The sequence below is a fragment of the Meleagris gallopavo genome, chromosome 6 (assembly GCF_905368555.1).
Source record: "Meleagris gallopavo chromosome 6, MGAL_WU_HG_1.1, whole genome shotgun sequence".
In the NCBI taxonomy this organism is placed as follows: domain Eukaryota; kingdom Metazoa; phylum Chordata; class Aves; order Galliformes; family Phasianidae; genus Meleagris; species Meleagris gallopavo.
This window is the reverse complement of record NC_139409.1, coordinates 17,658,559-17,678,375: the sequence shown is the minus strand read 5'-3', so window position 1 is coordinate 17,678,375 and position 19,817 is coordinate 17,658,559.

The window sequence follows — 19,817 nt, the reverse complement described above, 5'->3', positions numbered from 1 at the left end:
AGATGCAAAGTACCTCCGAAACCGACAAATGGAGAGCACAAGGTGGTGTGTTTTTTAAATGAGGTTAAAGATTATTTTTTTTTAATGTGAGATGAGCAATACTCCATACCCTTAGTATTTTCTTTCTAAACTCTCCTTCCTTTCTGCTCCATTCTCTACCTGCCATTAGGTGCTTCATTTTGCCTGATAAGCTTCTAAGCCTCCTCAGTGAAGCTGATCTAGTACAATACTTGTAGTACCACCGTATTAGTGTCAGTCTCTTCTCATTTTTCTATTTTCTTGTTTCAGCCATATGTGGTCAGTTTTATCCTGATGACTCACTGAGACCTTCCCTCTTCTCCAGAACTTCAGTTAATCCAAGTCACACCAGACTTCCACAACACAAAGTAATGTGGTTAAATTAGAAGTCAGTTCTCTCTCCTGGTTTCAAAGAGAGCCTTGAAATGCCAAGCAAACATACACCAATTCAGCAATGGTTGCCTTCCCTGAGAGCCTAAAACAACGTATGTCAGAAATTTCCAGTGACATGGGCCAAGACTTCCAAGTGCAATGGCCAAGCTAAATTTTGATACTGTGAACTGACACATGTAGGGAAGAACGTAGAAAATGACATACAACTTTTTCATTGTGGTCCCAAACTATTCATGCTGGGAGGTATTATTACGTTTTTTTTCCAATACATATCTGACATATAAATGGCTGGAGGATCAGAGAAAGGTTTGTTATTGCACACTATATTCTGCATACAGTCTCCCCAACTGGGCAGTTCTTTTTTTTAACAATGCTGGGAGCTGTGGAGGGAGTGCAGTGTTTGTGTTCTCTGCCATGAGGTTTCTCTTCGGGCGCACACAGGTAGGTATCACCATATCGGCTCTCCTTAGCAAGCCATAAAGGCAAGAAACATACAGGAATATCATTGTTTAAATAAATTTGTGTTCTGATGCTAATTGACAGCAAGATACAAAGCCTGAGGCATGAAGCAGTTATTATGACTATTTTTAACACCACTGAAAGACCAACATACTTTAAAGCCCAGCAGGATTCACACAATCATATTCTGCATGGCCAAACAGCTTCTGTTTTGGTGTCTCCAATGAGCAGAAGACAACTCATGGAAAGAGCTTATCATCCTTTTTTTTTTTTTTTTTCCCTTAAAGATACACCTTATCTCCAGCAGTTCAAAAATTTGGCTGCTCTGTGGTCTATTCCAGTTTTCTCTCCTGGCCGTTTAAATTTAGGTGCTCTGTAGGTTCTGCACAGTGCCAGTAGTTTCTATGCTAACAAAGCTGGCTGAAGGGTTTCCTGCACGCTCCCCCAGCCCTGCTGCTGGTTCCCACCTCTGTGCAGTGCTAATTCACCTCTTTGTGGGCCACATTATAAATCAAATGGCTGAAATGACCCAGGTTCAAAAAAAAATAAAAAGCTGTTCACACACATGTATATACATACACGCACACAAAAACTCAGATTTATTTCAGTGATCCAATTTACAGCACAGCCCAGAAACAGCTGCATCGGCACAATCAAGGGCACAGTGAGCTGTGATGAAGGAGCCAGAACAAGAGAGCATAGCAGGCAGGAAACTGCCTGGCTTAAACTGGCTTTCCCACTGGAAATAAAACCTTTGTATAACTCTACTCTGAGAGCTCAACACAAGCTGTTCCCCAAGCAGTGGGCTAAGCAGAGCGGGGGCAGGAATGTTCCTTTGCATCTGGCAGAAGAACTGGAGGACTTGCACTGGAAGATAGGGCTCTGCAAGAGCGGAGTAACTGCTCTACAAGAGCAGAGGGATGGCAGAACCTTGTTCTGAGGTGTTTCTGGCTCTGCCCTGCCAGACCAGCAATCTGCCAGTGGGCTTCTTACAGGATGTATTTTTTAAAGCCAGATCATTTCTCAGATCCAGTCTGGAGTGCAACCACAGAGACATGAGTCAGAATAGGGTGGAGAATGAGGAAAGGTAACATCCAGCATGGAAGTGGGAGAAAGGGGGGGAGTAGGATCACTTTGTAGCAATACTGCCCACTGAAATACTTGTAAGGAATATGCCATTTGTGTGGACCAGCTGTTACCTTAGGCCAGACATAAGTCAAAGTAATGAGAAAGAAATGTGGGAATGGAAAGAGAAACAAAAGCAACACAGCTCAAAACTGAAAGCTGACTCTTATTACAGTCCATCAGACATGAAAGAATATTATTTAGGAAATAGCTATTTAATGCCTGGTCTGGGTAGCTCAGCCCTCTCTTTTAACTATATTACTCTTTTTTTTTTTCTTTCTCCCCCTTTATATTACATCATTAGTGCCTGTACCAATACAGTCCCTACCTGAGAGTGCAATTCTGTATCATGATGTTTTCCAAATCAAAAAGCTACCTGAAGGCACATTAACATCATACAAGGTAATCACAGACCGTGGGACAGAAAAAAAAGTTTCGTCTTCCGAATGCCAGTGTATCCTAGTAGTGTAAGCCAACATATGAAAAGTTGGATCATTATAAATGGCCTTTTTCCACCACAAATGTATAATGTCTTGCTGTATGACTTGGCAGTAGTACCTCATTGTATTTTAATACATATTTTCCAGAAGAACTTCAACCTGGGGAAACAGTATCTTGGGAAGAAGTTGAGGAGGCACAAGAATTAGAAGACCAAACAAAATCAGTGACTAGAAAGCTTATACCATCTTTTTAAATGAGATATTCTCAGGATCTTTCAAAATGATTTGTGGCTTAAACTGAAAGTGGATGACTTCCATGTCAATTTTGCTATTACTCTTCCAAGAACAATATCCTGGTGCCCTATTCATGTATGGAGATGCTTGGCATACTCAAGCTGAAAACCCCAAGACAATTTTTAGAGGAAGATACAGGTCTCTTTTAATATTTCCATTGAGGGAGTGTTATTACTGGTCTCCCAGAATGAGAGCTCTGACTGTACAGATGACACTTCTAATCTCCAGCATGTGGTATATCTAAAGATATTGTACATTAATACAATAATTCCAGCCTGTAATTAAGAATGCTGGAGATCAGGTATTCTCAGTATTCTCATTTCAGTAAGTTTTCAAGGCATTTGTGTTAAACCCAGAAACTAAAAAAAAAAAAAATAAGAAGCATATTTTGAAATGCAGAAGATCTCATGCCATTCTTGGATAGGAATATTGATTCCTTTTGTTCTATTCTGCAGTAGCTATCAAAGATCAACAAAGCTTGTTCATAGCAGGATTGTCCTTAATTATTCTTTATACATTTATTATCGTTTAACAATTTACTTTTACTTGTATTTGCCAAAGCAACTAAGATCTCTTTTTAATTTCAAATAAACTTCCTAAAAGTACCTTTTAATATTTTTAAAAATTAATTCACCACCAGGGGGCAAATAACTATTTCTCCAGAGAGAACATTTTTGTCGGTTTTATAGATGCATGACCCTTCCAAAGTCCTTTTCTATTTCACAGTAATTGCAGAACTGATAATAGATATTTTTTTAGGTGTGCAGCCCTAGAAATACACCAGAGGGACATCTCTGATTTTTTTTTCCAACTCTGACTCCTTAACTTTAAGACAAATTGGATGACTACGAAGAGGTGGAACAAGATGGCTGCTATGTGAGAGCAGCTTCTGTATTCCTTTACGTGTGGTTTTAGCATCCTTCTGCCAGACCTCCTAAATATTTTGTTGTTTAAAGCTTTATCTTCTTTGCAAGAAGAACTATCTAGGCCCTAAGGATGGCAACAATACCTTCCCTATAATAATTCAGTCATACCTGCAATCTTAACGGTTGATTTTAATTCCCTGCACTGGTCCCTCCTTGTATTCTTCGTTGCTTTATCACAGAGAACCTGCTATTAGGGACAACAAAAAAAGGAATTTTCTTTGGCAAATGGAAAAGGATGAGTTTAACTTTCCATATTATCAGAGAATCTGCTTATTGCCACAAAGAGATACTGAATCCCAAATGATACAGTTCTGTTTGTCAGTATGTAACACTGATCTCTCATTTATTAAAATGGTTGGAACATATTCTTATGGCATTTCCTAATACATCCTTCTCAAGAAAGGAAAAGAGAGCACCAAAAAGTGTTAAAGAAGTGAAGCACAAGACAAAAATCCATCGCTTTAAAATAAATTTCAACATTGAACTCTGACCACACACAGACTGTCGAACCATGAGAACAACATGCCGGAAACAGAAGGGGAGGGCTTGTTACAGCAAATGTTTGTATGAGTTAGTCATGGACAGCACTTGGTATTGGGGTGATATACTGTAAAACATACCACAGCATCTTATTGCTGGTAGATTATATTTGACTTTACTTCAGATTGTAACAAAAATGGCCCAACTCCTTCCTCTGTCTGTACAGCTGTGACTTCCACTTGCTTTCAAGGAATCTGTATCAGAAAGTAGAGCAAAATATTACTTTAATTGCAAGTACAAACCATTATTTTCAGGAAAGGAAATACTGTACAGATAATGTTGCCAAAATTCTGCAACATAATTTCTCACAAAATCCTGCTGCCCAGTACAATTTCTCCATAACCAAATTCTCCAGTAAGTAGTCCTGAGAGCTTTAACAGCTTTTGAAATTGTTAGCATTTTGTTGTTATTATTAGGCTTTGTTGCAGTATGAATTTTCTCATTACAGCTACATCACACAAAAGCAACGAAAAAAATAAAAATAAAGATTTCTCAGACTAAGAATCTGTCAGTGAAGATAGAAAGTGTCCCAGACATGAAGAGCCTGAACGATCCTGGTCTTACAGGACCAGGTTATTTACAGTCCTCCTTAAGTATTATCTGTTACCTAAAATATTTAATTTTAAAAACCTAAAATCCTAATTCCTGAACCTGTCTTGCTGTTTATTTTTGTCAGAATCACTGTTGTCCTATAGAAATACTTTGTGTTCTGTCCATTCCTTTTAATCACTTTTTCTTCCTCCCGTTTTTGCGTTCTCTCTCACCTCCTTCGTGCCTACTGTGTTGTGCTACCAAATAAATATTAAATATGTTGTACACATTTGATTCTTCTTAACCAGGTATTCAATTCATACAACAAATACTTCTTCTGTGGGCAAATATTAGTCAAAGAATATGTAATATAGAGTATTATTTAGCAAAATATATTTAATGAATGCTATCAAGTGTGACATATAAATATTGACTTCTCCATGTGGCATGTACAGAAAGCGATCACTTAGTTTATGGATGCTCCTGATATGTGTTCTCAGGCACTGGCGTGCAGAGAAGCAGCTAACAGGGCACACAGAAGGAACTTGCCCAGTGGCATTATCTGTGGACCCACTTTTCTTTTCATCATACTAATGAATCACACTTTCAGCAGAAAGTAAGAAAAAGTTACAATACAAGAATTACTATACTTGATAATATAGCAACCCTCCCAAAATGAAGACTGTATGCGAAAACTGGAGAAAGCAATCACCTTGTAATAGTAGTGCAAACGGACACAATAGCTAAATTACAGATCCCCAGATGTTTGACCTGTGTTTCAGAGGACAAATAAGTACTCTCTTTTTGGCCCAAAATGCAGTAATATCCTGAAAATATTACAGAATTCGATGTCAAAGTCCCTTGCATGCCTTTAGGATATCTTTGAATACAAATGCCGAAGAACAGCCCTATAGTCCTTACTCCATTTAACCCAGATGTGATTGCAAAGTCAAATTCTAGTTTTCAACTTTATTTTTGTAGTAACAAATTTATTTTGTACTAGTAAACAAACATCAGACCAGCAGTTTTAATCAGGGCTGGATCAAAGTGGCGTTATCTCCGTCTGCAGGCCAGCGAGGGACTCCATTATATCACTTAAGCTCCATTAAAGCCAGTAGGTGATCTATTCTTGCAGCACGTTGGAGGGAAGGGCAGAAGGAATTCTCTCTGCGGTACCTCCTGCTGCGTGCAGGCCGTCCTCCCACAACTCCCGTGTCTGTGACAGATAATTTATGTGCCACCAGCCATCAGTGACAGCACTCGTACCAACCACAGCCAGAGATCATGCCTACAAACCAGGCGGGCCCTGCTTAACGACTGTACACGTGGCAAATCACACACCTGGAGGTGAAGCGGGCAAATCGGTGTGTCCAAATGAGCTACAGCTGTGCAGCTAATTGCCACCAAAGTACAGGCAAGCCTGTGTCCTGCACAAGTCACACTAAATGCACAATTTCTGTGCTGGATGTAGGGGGGTTAGAACTAGATGATCTTTAAGGTCCCTTCCAAACAAAGCCATTCTGTGATTCAATGATTCTGTGCTGTGTTACAAGAATGGCAATTCCAGTCAAGGGGAGGCATGATGCCTGATCTCCCTGCCCTGAGTGGAGACACCCCATTCTGCCACCATGGGCAGTGGGCCAAGCACTCTGGCCAGCCCCTGAGGAACTGACAGAGAAAAGGAGGAACCCTCAGGACAGAGAAGCTCCAGCAGGCACAGAAATGATCTAATACTGTGACAAAGATTTATATTGAAGAATGCGGTACATCCAAACATGGAGTAAAAAATAATGAGGTTTGCTGCTGAAAAGATTAACTGTGTTTTTTGGTCTCTGTTTTGATTCTGAATAATTTTTAGTTATCCCTTGGGTACACATGTTACTGTTAGTGTTGCCTGGTTTCCCAGCAATATTAAAAAAATCTAACCTATGCTTTTCTGCAATTGAAAGAGAGCCAACTTACATACCTGCTCCCCACGTTCTGGCCCAGTAACAGATTCTGCCTCACATTCCACACAACTTCTCCTGTTCCTGCTGATTGCAGCAATTTTACTTCCCCACCACCAGCTCTACCTTTGTCATTTCTGCATGACAACACCAAGAGCTGGCAGCTTTCATCTCTCCTCTTCTCAGCTCACACCTCCACCAAATCCCACTCATCTGCATAACTTTGGGTGTATCTTGGAGGCTCAGGGTAATGGGGCAGCTTCTACAGGAGATGTTGCCCCCAATTCTACTTGTAGGGAGGGGAGAGTTGCTTTGGGTGTTTGCACTGCCGTATCTAAATCCAACATTCTTTTTCCTTGGCTCTCATGCTTCTGAATATAAGGTGAGTAATTGGATGAGGCTCTTACTTAGCAGTCAGCCTCCAGGCATGATTAAAACTCATCAAAATGATTACTGCTTCAGTTTGTGCCAAAATCCTATCACCTGTACAGAGTTTTTTAGAGTACAGAAATCCTGAAAACAAAATTAATCTGGAAAGAAGCATGGGTGCAGGAATGAGTCCCTCCTGAGCTGCAAGCTCTACCGGTCTTTACAGAAAATGTTAAATACTGCCGTAGTTTACTTTCTAAGACCATAATTTCACTCCATGGTTCGCTGCTGAAGATAATCATCAGATAATTTACATGAAAACTCTATTTGCCTCATGGAAAAGAATACTCAGAAAACATTTTGCAAAAATATTTCTAAGACAACTAGATACACCATCTCCTCCATAGCAAGTACTGTACAAAATAGCAAAGTCACTCAAGGTAAACTCTAAATGGTGGTCACAGCTGTCTTCTGGCTATTGTTTAAATACACATTTCCCTATGCACAAGGTTATCTTATGGGTGATTCTGTCACACTTCTATCTGTATTTTTGAAGGCTGTCTCCTGAAAGTGTGCCTCACTCTAAAAAATTTTGCTTGCACAATCAATAAACATGCCTGTTAATGGAGCAATCTAGATCTAAAGTTAAACTGGTCAGTTTGAACGTCTAAATTGCCTTCAGCCATCAGCTCTCTCAGCCAGAGCACTATAATTTCTCTGAAGTACCCTGTGAGGCACTTACTGTTGTTGCTTTCTTTTTGTACTTCTGTTATATTTGGAGTTATTGCAGATTATACTAGAGTTACTATAATGTATTATTTCCCATGTGGGAAGATTCATCTAGAACTGTTATCTTACTTTCTTGTCTTCGTTTTCTCTAGCAATTTACCAAAACATTTTCTGGAAGGACAGCAAAGCAGCATAAAGATTTTGGAGAAAAGATTTTGCAGTTGATAAATGAACAAATTGGATCTTGTTGCTTTCTGTTTCCATTTTGCTCTCTTAATGAACAATAGGTGAAACAAAATGGGGATTCCTCAGCTATGCTGATTTTAGAAATAGAGTATTTAATTAAATCTTCTCTGTATGAAAGTATTGTACCTGTATTCTGTGCTGTATTACATCTGAGGCTTGCCAAGTTTCTCTCCATTAGAACGAGATTGGTCATTTCAGAACTGAAAGCAGTTTTCTGGAATACCTCCATAAAAACCACATTGAATAATTCAGAAGAATGTAAGGACTCCCAAACAGCAAGGTATTATAAGCCAATTTTTAACCTCTGTCTTTTAAATTTGGTATATAAATGTTCTATTTATTTCCTTCCTCATTTAATTTCAGAGATCATTTTAAGTACATAACACCTATGAACACTAAGTAACACTCCTGGTAAAAAAACACTCTAAGCAATCAAAAGTAGCTTTTGCTTCATTCAGTCAGTGCTCCCCACCTGATGAAGGAGGACACACAGATCTTTCCCAACATCAGCTTATCTTCAGGTATAATAGTGATTTCTTGTACGCATAAATCCCAATTTTCAGTTCATTTTCACTGCCACCACAGAAAAACATGTAGTGCTGGCTATAGAATAGATACAGAAGTAGCAGACAAGATAGCAAGTAAAGGAAATTTTAGAGGAACCATTAGCATGTCTCTAACTTCAAGGAAGCACACTAAAAAATGGAGGCAAAGAAAGTCAAGCTTTTTCTTATATTCCTAAGAATATTTCTTATATTTCTAAATAAATAAACAGTATTCTTCAGTTACAGAAAAGCAAAGTTGGAGACATATCAGTTTCATATAAGAATTCAAAAAGGAGATGTGTGCTGCTTTATATGTACTAAACTGAATATCCATAAAAAGACGCAATTGCGGAACAAAACAGAAGACACTACAGAGAAGTCTACAAAATACAACCAGAGTGAATTTGTGGGAAATCACATAAAAGATTGCACAAAGATTTGAAATAAAATGTAAATCAAAGGAGCCTTTGGGCAAATCCATTATGCTTGTAAGAAACAAAATCATTCTGCAAAAGTTTGCAGACCAGAGCTGAAGATAAACAAAAAGGAGCTAAAAAGAATAAATCACGGCAAAAATTGTTAGAGAAATGAAGATGCAAAGACTGGATAATCACTTTGAGCTTGGAAAGACTGCAGCTGTTTAGTTGGACACAGCACCCAAGTATTATTCTATTTGCAGTTACAGCAAGAATTTTGAAATTAAAATCAATTGAAATGAAAGTTCAGCTCATAGAACAGTGTGCTGTGGTGAGTGTGACCTGCAAGCAAAGGCAAGAGAGAATTAGGAAAGGCTAAATCTTGCAGTTGTTTCAGAAATTGCGTTGTTTCTATTCTAGGATTGGAAATATCAGATATTAGACAAAAAAAGCAGGTATTGAAGATAAATTTTTTTAAAAAAATTATAAAATAAAGAAATTAAATAGAAAACAGACTATAATGAAATGGATAATTGAATAGAAAAGTAGCATAGGAGAGGTAGCTTATCTATCACTCTTTTTCTTTGAGATATGTGTCACTCATACTGTCAGAGTAACTACACCCAAGCACATTTATCCAAATAATTTTTGTCTTACTGCAAGAGACATAATATCATCGGTATGCCAGACAGCTCACCCCTGAAATAATGTAGCATAGAAACAGCTGATAGAAATTGCTCTTCCAACTGAAACAATTCTGACATTACTTAGGAAGGTATTTCAAATGAAGGCAAACTCTAAAAGATACAGTAAACAAGATTCTGTCCATAAAGGCTGCCATCTCCTTTTGCTTTCCTGACTGAGACAACAGCAAGGCTGCTTTGACTGAGAGAAGAAGAATGGAACAAGAAGTCATTGATTTGGAAAGTATCTTAGCAAAGCTAAAAGGACAAGCTTACAACATAATGAGGAACAAGCCCATGATGGGAAGAAACTCTGGGATCCTCAAAAACATTCCACAAACATCAGTAGAAAACCTTTCACGTGATGATAGAACATGGATGTAATTGCCAAAGGCACTTCAAATAAGTTGATGTCTTATCATATCCTATAAATCATCATCATATTTCAACATACCTTCTACATGTGGCCACTGGCATTTTTTCTGTTGTTTACCAGGATGTCACCAACCAGGATAAGTGGGTAAATTGTAATCCAGGGAGCCGTTGCCAAATGGAGTCAAGTTCAGCACAGGGAGGATTTGGCACTGAAAAACAGCACTTTAGGTCACCATACCAAGAGCACTGGGGTAAAAATTGGAAAGATAGGCATTTTTTTCTGCAGACACTGAAGAGATAGGGGACAACCTCTGGCTGGTAGTAGAGGATATCCACCAAGTTGATTCAGTGGAATTATATGAAGTGACATAAAATATCCCTATAAATAAAATTAAAATGAATCATGGATTGAAGGGTCTTGATTCATACAAGAAACAAGTAAATCTAAGTCCACAAAAAATTACTCTATATTAATGTGCAGGAGTAATGTGATAACACAGTTCTATAATCATAAAAAAGAATGAGAGATTTTAGTCTGCTCTTGTGTCTTGAAGAACACTCCAGAAGCAGAACTTGCTCAAAGATGGTTCTTCTACTCTACCCTGTTTCAAAGGAGAAGGGCAGTGTTCCAGGAGCCCCTGTTGACATCACTTTCTGATTCTGCTCATGGTGTTAGGAGTTCCTGCAGGGATATTTAACAAAAGAGAGGAAAGCTTGCCCAACTCTCAGGAAAAAATGAAGAGAAGCTCATGAGTCTAGTGCTTCCCCTTCTGGTAGACATTTGGTGTAAAGGAATGTTCAAGTTAAAAAGGTATATTCTTTTCACTCCATGGCAAAGTCACATAATGGCACAAAGGGAGCTGGTAAACCCTAGGTTATAAAGATAAACAATTTGAAGAGTGAATCAATGTCACCTCTCTATGAATCAGCCTGGGCAGGAACAAAGTGAGTATCATTAAAGGTTGTATATCTCAACAAAGTCAGACACAGCTGTTTTGGAGAGTCTCGAGGGTCATGATTTCAAAACAGGAGGTCTTGGAGGAAATGTTTGGAAATAAAGGTGAACAATCAACCTTTGTAGACCTCCTCTGACCAAAGTCAGCCCACAGTCTCTTAATCAAAATCTTATTCTTTCTGGGTGTAGAAACATGAACCAACCCAGTAGGTGGACAGATTGTTCTCCAGGCTCTTTGACTTTTCAGTGGGTTCCACTGATCTCCTCATTAAGTTCTCAGAGATAGCACCAATGATCCCTACATGCTCAGGATTCGAATCCAACTTTGAACATCTTCTCAAGGATGTACACTTCCCTCAGGCAGTGAAGACAACAGCTGCAGCCATCAGAAGTGGAAGAACAGGTTCCCCAGGGAAAGTTTAGCATCCTACACCAAGTGAAAGAAGCAAGTAACTCCAAAGACAGCTAGTGACGTTTCTGCCAAAAAGAAGCTAAAAATTTGAAAAAAGATTACTGTTTTTATACTTGTTTGTTTGTGTATATTGCTATGGAATCTAAAAGTTCATACTTTATATTATTTGCCTATGTACATATATACATTCCGTTGAGATGCTATAAATTGTTATATATCTACAGAATTTTTGACAAGGACATGGGGACTTGCTCCAAATGAGATGGACTGTGAAGATAGGGCCATAAAATTCCTCAACGCTGAGTGCCCGCAATGAGGACAGAGACAAGTCTGCGCATCTCCCACATAATTTTGCTTGCTCACCCATACATGACAGTGTGAAGACTTAGATAGATACTCGAGAGAAAGCCAAATTCAGAGCAAATTACCAAAAAACATCAACGCAATAATGACATAAAACACTGGTGGAGGATGCCAAAGAAAAAGAAAAGGAAATGTAAGAACTTGATGTGGGAGGCCAAAATGCTGAGCATAGCATCTTCACAGTGTGAGTTGGGAAAATTATATCAAAATTGTTAAGAGGTTGTTTAAAACAAATCCTTGGAGTTGCAACTTCTACTTAACTCACCTAAATTACAGAGCAGAATTCCTGAAGATGAGATTGTCATCTGATGAAATATTAAAAAGAAATCAATAGGTATACTTGGTAATGCAACCATCTCTGCTAAAGCCCACAGAACCAAAGCACACAGGAACTAAAACCTGATGGATGCCTGCTTGCTCTACGCGAATTCCAGTGCCGGCTCCAGAAAACAGGGAAGACCAAACTGACACTGACTGAGAACTGTTGAAATACACATTCTTCTTCCAGAGGGGAAAGACATATGGGTGACTGGCCTTTTAAAAAGCTTTCAGCATCCTGCTTTCTACCAGCTCCTGTTAGGGTCACTAATCATTAGCTGTCTGACAGACTGGGGGTCTTTCTTTCTCCGTTGCAAATTTCTCCCTCCTTTATATGACAGTTTAATTTTCACTTTGCAGTAAGGACTCAATTCTGAGTCCTCTTTCACTAACATGTAAGGACACAGCACTCAGAGGAGTAAATACAGATTAAGTTGCAAAATTTTATGCACCAAAAATATTGGTCTTCATTTTCATATTTCTTTCTTATCTGTAAACCGAGGATAGTAAATTTAACAATACAGCTTACATGAGTCATTAGGCTTCACTAAGATTTCTACAGATTATATTTTTTAGCTAGAGTGTTATTATTTTTATCTCTTTCCCTCTGATGAAGGGATTTATAATGTCTTTCAACATTCCTTATCGCGTTTGCCTCTTTTTTTTTTTTTTAAACTCAGACATTCAAAGTCCTGTTTCTTGAAAGCTCTGTCTGATATCTGGGGTGATAGCACCTTTTGGGTCTTTTCTACGATAGCCCCAAGTGTTCATGCATACACTAAAATTAACATTCCTTGGTTTAAATTTCAATACAACCCAAAATCCTTGCTATTCAGCTGAGAAACATGAAAGCTCGCACTTTTGTAGTGTGTGTGTGGAAAAACCTGGAATTTATGACTCTGATTGCCTTGAATTATGCAAAATGAACACCGTTAGGGCTATAAAGGCAAATACTCAAAAGTTAAGCAACAGAATTAAGGTCACCAACTTACTACTCATTCTTCTATTCTTATTTTGATATTAATTTCCAGGTAGAAAAGTAAGAGTTCTGCAGTGGGTGCTTAAATGTTGCTCTGCAGGACTTGCTCACCTGAATATTGCCATACCTTCATGTGTCAGCACAAATTTTCTGTTCTTTGTGAACTACACTTCTGCATAATTCAGCAGACACATACCAGTTCACAAAAGCCATGACAACCCTATCGTACTCCCTACGCATGCCTTTCTTCAAGTAATTGAGTTTATTATTTTGATGCCAAATTGAAAAGGTACTATGGAATTTATGCAGTGTAGTTTTCTTTTGTGCCCAATAATATTCTAGACTATGCTGACAATTTTAGAGCTTTAAATCACCAGAAGAGCAACTAACAACCCTTTATGATATCACAAAATAGCTGTATTGTATTCTAACTGTTAAAGGCTGATGTCAAAATTATAGCTGAGGCTTTACCTCTGTTTTTTTTTCTTCATTTCATTTGTCTGTTTTCAGGCTACTTAGGGACAGATTTTCACCATGGCATAACAAGCAGCAGTGGCGGCTGAACTAAACCTCCGTGCAATGGAAGTTAATATCCTTCAGCTTTACCTAATTCTGAACTCAAGGAGATTCTTTAGCAAAATAGAAATTATGAAATTATTTATTAAGACACGTAAAAGATAAGAAAAATTTAAAAGAATAAACATCTTTACAAACATTTTGAGCTCTGTTTTCCTGCTAGCACTGAATTCTTTACAAGTTTTGATCTGGTAAAAGCTTGCATGAAGGTAGCCTGAGCAGGTTGTAGGAATGAAATATTCCTCCTACTTCCTGGTTTCTCGCTCAGCTCCAGACTGCTTTATCAGTCACAGCTTCTGTGCCCTCATGTTTTTTAACCCTAAAATTCTCCTAAAACAGAGCGCCCAGCAATGGTCTATGAATCACTCAAATTCCCACTTATGCTGTACTTTACATACCTGACCGGATCTTAAATGACATACAGATGCTAGCTCGACCTTTTGCCCATTCTGCAGGAGCACGGGGTGATGAATTGTTCAAAACATCACACTGTGCCACAGCGCAGAGCCCCTCCCTCACTCTTCCCCCAGCCCTGGCAGGAAGACCCTGAGCAGGCTCTTGTATCCTGCCTTGGCATCCTCCCAAAGGCACGAGGAGTGGGAAAGTAAAGATTTATGAAATGGCTGTAAAAAACATGATCCAAGGTGAAAGTTGGAAGCTAATGCTCAAATCCATATGCCATTTTATTTTCTTCAAAAAAAAAAAAAAAAAAATCAAATTGCCCACATCTGGATTGCTGTGTAAAAGCACCTTTTTAGTCATCTTGAATTTACATTAGATTTTTTCAAAATGCTGTTTTTCATCTCTAAATCTATAGGGCAAAATAGTTACTTCATTTAGATAAGCAGCTTTTGGGCATGAATTACAACAACTTTTTCATATGGATTTTTATTATGCGGATTAAATACTCTCTAATTACACATAGTGGAATACTTCATAACAGTCTGCTGTGTTATGTCAATAATCCATTACGATATGAATAGATGCTTGGTAAAACTTCTGCTGCAAGCATGAGTGCTTACAGTTTCACTGGGAAAAGCACAACAATCCCATTGACAAGAGCCCAGTTGGACAGCAAAGATACAGTGTCATGAAGTGCACAGAAAGATCACGTTGTGTTAGTGAGATGGAAACACCCTTGAAAGTACAGAATTTCAAAACTAACAACAAATTTTGTCCAGACTCATTCCTTGTGCAGGTTGAAGCAGCTCCACAAAACTTAATGGTGATTTAACACTTCTTCTCATTAAAAAAATAATTTAATTTTCTTGCATTCTTCCTTGAATAGTCAATCGCACAGGGATAATTCACAAGTACCCCTCATGACAGATCTGGAACAAGCGCACCTTGAGAAGGGAACTAATTCTGAAGGAAACTGGAGGCTACTGAGAGGTCCCCCAGTTCTGTCCCACCACACGCTGCCTCCCATGGTTACTGCTGCTGCCGTCCAGGGATGGAGCCAAGCAACAGGGACAGCCAGCTGAAAAGGGACAGGAAAACTGGAAGCAAATAATGTTGGGAGTGTGTAAGAAAACCACAACAGGCAGAAATAAATAGGCACTTTAGAACTTTGCCCTGACTTAAATATTAACTATATACAAAACATTTTTAAATCAAATATAAAGTTACATCCAGTTTATATTGGTTGACCCAAGACCAGCAAGAGTTATTAACTTAAACCAATACAATTCACCAGCTGCTAGTATAAATATCCTGTAGGTCACTGCAAGGTCATTACTGTGCCCTCTCCTGTACCTCTCGCCTTGTCCATCTGAACAGAAAGATTCCTTAGATAAGTTTCAGTAGCTTTGTGCACTGTGCTGGTAAGGATCAAGGGACATAGCCCAAGAAGCAGCGTTACCATCAGCAGTTCCCTTAGTACTGGCATAGGCACAGCTCTCCAAATGCAATTTTACATTGCAGACACCCTCACCTCAATTAGCATTATCCAAGAGAAACAATTTCAGCATAGAAACCTGAGTTAGCTTTGTTGTAAAGGGCTGTGAATGCACCCAGTGTAAGCTTGAAGCAGATAACTGCAGCCCAAGGCAATATGCAGTGAATTCCCTCCAGGGACAAGATGTCTGGGGATGAAGAAGCAGGGGGAGGAGTCCAGGAAGGATCTACTTCAGGTGGTGGCATTTTATGGTATTTCATGTGCATTTGCATTTCATGAAACTCTATATCTGGGAACTGGAAAGATCTCCAGAACTCAAATGACAAAACAACTGAAATATCTAAGGGAGGAATGAAACGCTCAAGGAAATGATGCCTACCCGATTTTGATCCCTGTTTTTCTTGATGACTATAATCAGTTGCTGTAACTTCCCATCATAAAGCTGCATTTTTAAGTGCTGGTGACTTTGCAATCCTTTACATGTCCAGGCTGGCATATCCACCTCAGTTGGTTTATTATATTTGCTCAAATATCAGAAAGGTTTTGTTTTCAGTTAGCATAGGAGAAAACATTGTTCTGCATTAAGACATTCCTGTGATTTTCAGTTTGAGTGGATTCAGCACTCACAGAGCTCTGCACAAGGATTCTGACAGAAACCCATCCCCTGCCTTGGAAAGCAAACATTGAAAAGTGGCCTCTTTGTAAAGAATGCTATCAATTGCAAGGGGTCAGAAAATATAAATTAACTTCTCTTGAGAATTCAAAAATGCAGATATCATCCCCCCAAATTAGAAGCTCAAAAATGTCTTTTTGACATCTTTCATATTTCACTTTTCACTTTTTTTTTTTTTTTTTTGCCAATATCTACATAACCACTTCAAGTTGGAAAGCCATTCTTCAACGCAGATGAAAGTGCCTGCTTCCTCTGGCTGTTCAGACAAGATGCTCTGCTTACCCTGAAAAGTCCTTTCTTCTGCTGCTTTTCCTGTAACATTTGTGACTCTTCCCTTTTTTTCTACTGAGTCCTTTATTCCCCTCCTATATAAGACTATAAGCTTGGCTGAAAAGTTATAAAGACATTTAAGAAAAATAATCACCCCTTTTTGTGCCAAGTCTCCAGGTTATTTTTTTTTGTAAGTACTCACAGAAGATGCAACTATCTTTGTGATTTTCACAACATTAATTACCATTGGCTGACTTTTTTTTTTTTTTTTTTTTAAACTCCTGCACAGTTTTCTATAACCAAGTGACTGGAGCTTCAGACAAATTCCTTTCACCTGTAAGGAACACAGTGATACCTGCTGGAGGGTGTCTGAAGAGGAAAGACTGAGTACTGCTTGTGGTTGTTCTCTTAAAAAGATGCATGCCACTGATCAAAAGCTGCATCAGTGATGCTTCTAAATCAAGATTTGCAGTCACATGTAGCATCTTTTATGAAATCAACTTTTATCAGCATGAAGAGAAATGGATTCCTTAGGCCACAAATAGAAAGATCGGTTTCCACCATCAAGTACAAGCGCTAAGACTTACCAGCCACATTAGTTAAAGTGTAGATTCAAGCTCATAAAACACTGGAGTTACACAAAACCTTGATTATGGCCCTCCCTAATTTTGGGGTATGTGATGCTGCAAATTCAGTAATGTTGTTTGTGTTATCAGCTACTCCGGTCCCAGGAACTGACCACAGCGAACACTGAAAGGACATCCTAGAGTTTCAAAGGGGGTAAATCTGCCATAATTCTTGGAACAAAGCCTTCTTGTTCTTCAGTTATGTCAGCGAGTTTATTACCCAAAAATAACAGTGGGGAAAAGCAATAGTTTGTCTGCCCATTCACATTTACTGGGTTCTTTACACACAGCTGGTAATGAATGTCAGTTTATCTTGGGTACACACTGCAGCTGGGTGGATCTTCTCTGCCAGTAAGGTAGATTACATTTTTGCTCATTAACCTCATTAACCTTTATTGCAAGAGCTTTCATTTGCCAAGACAGAGTTTGTCACTTTGCAATCCTGTATTAAATTAAAGACTGCTGTGTAGGCTCTCATTTTATTGTGTTCCTGTTTTTAGTTCAGTATTGTAAATTGTTACTCATTTTGAATAAAGCAGTCTCTAGACGAAACAAATAAAATTTATTTACAATCTAAAAAGTAATAAAAGTCTACACAAACAAATTTACAGGTTGCTTTTACCTGTCTTTTGATTTCTAAGTCTTTAGAGTATTCATGAACATGTCTCGTAGCTCTGTTGTGAAGGCGGGGACTTACTCCAATTTAATTAAAGTTGGAATTCCCGCTGTAATCATATGAATTTAAGAGTTGGAGTTTAAAAAAAAAAAAACTAAATATTCTGAGACTCTCAGCAGAGCCATGAGTTATCAACATTCAGCTGTAAAGCTGCATGATTTACTGTGAAGTTGATTTTAATCACATATTTCCACAATACATCATTGTTGGGTTTTTTTTGTTTTGTTTTTCTTTCAGTTTTTCATGCATTTTTAATATGCTGTCTACTCTTTGGGTACAAATTCTTTTCCTTTCATCAAATTCTAACTTTCTAAGCAGCTGAGCAGTTTCAAACATCTGCTATTTAATTTTTATCAGCCTCTTCCAGGGAAATATATTTTTCCTCTCAAATGTGGATGTTTTTCTACTGAAAATGTACATGTTTGAGGTATGTTATTCAGCCTCAAGATATGAATAGTTGGAGGGCTAGAAATTAGATCTCTATCATCATTTAAAAAAAAAAAAGTTCCTCATAGGACTCATTGATTGCTTCTGTCACTGGCAAGTTGATTACAGGTATCTACTGTTTAAGTATTCACAATTTTATTATGAGAAAAATCTACCTAATATTATTTTAGAATTGATTTAACTTCAAGTCCAAAGCTCAAACTTACTAAAAAGATCTCACAAGCATTTCTTTAGGCACCTTAATTCTTTTAGCAGTGTAATTCCATGCTGTCACACACAGAAATATTTTGCAGAATTAAGACCCTCTAAATATGGCCGTATAGGTGAAGAATCCCAAAACATGTTGGCCCTAATACAGCCACAGTTCTATTACAAAATAGAAGTGTAAATATATATATATATTTGTGTGTCTATACACATCTATATACATATATTTTTATTGTTACTTGCTTGGAAGTATATACATGACTATCTACTGTCCTACCACACAGCTGCCAAAGCACAACTGTTTTTCAATGGACAGAATATTCCCATTCCCTCTTTATGGAGTTAATTGCCTCAGTGACATAATTCAGCTTCATATTTAAAAAAAAAAAAAAGGATCTGTATTAAATAATTTGAGATAAATCATGGACAGCTTGAAAGACTGTAAACAATTAATAATGACAAATAGCCTGCAATTTGTTGAAATAGATGCAAAGAGGTATCTAGGGAGATGCTGAAGATGTCATTGTTGAAACAATTTCACTACAATAAGAAATGTTCTAGAAGGAACAATTGATTAAAGGAGTACATGATATTGTCTAAAAGTTCAAATGTAAGCAAAAAAAATAATGGTAGTCAAAAGAAAGTTACTTCAACTGAAATATAAAGTAATAATATGAGAAGAGTAATTAAAATCATAATTATCTTCCCCTCACACAGATTGGTTAAGATACAGTTATGATTTAAAGACAGTAGTAGAAGCCCATCAAGGAATACTGAATAAGGACAAAGCAACCAAATACTGGCACATTCTCTGCATAGTGATAAAACAGTTTTACAACAATAATGAGGTCATGTTGGTTTTTGGGGACACAGATTAGGATAAAATCCCTAAAGTAACATTACACTGTTTTGCCTTTTTCTTCTGCCCCAGCTTGAGTATACACAGAACAGTGACAGATCTGGGATTATTCTCTGACATTCAGAATGCAGAAAATAGTCATTTGTTTTTTAGGGATTTTCTTCAGGTTGTAGGACAGGGCTATAGGAAGTCAAACAGTTGAAGTGAGGTTGTGTTAAAGCACAAATGCATGAAATTTAATTTTCAAATGATATAATCTTCCTGAGTCTCATGTGCTATGCATAATAAATGAACAAATGCACCATGCTTTGTGCATAAGCAGAAATAAATCAGCGTAAAGTCCCCATAATTCATCTGGTCAAAAAGACTTACTAGGCAAGGTCAAATTATATGGAAATCAATCTTCATAAACTGAATCTGATTTGCATTTGTAGATAAATGTTTACCATAATTCCAAATCAAAACCAAGAATGTACGTTAACTCCTCCTTCCGCACTCCTGCATCCAAACCTCGGGGCATGCCC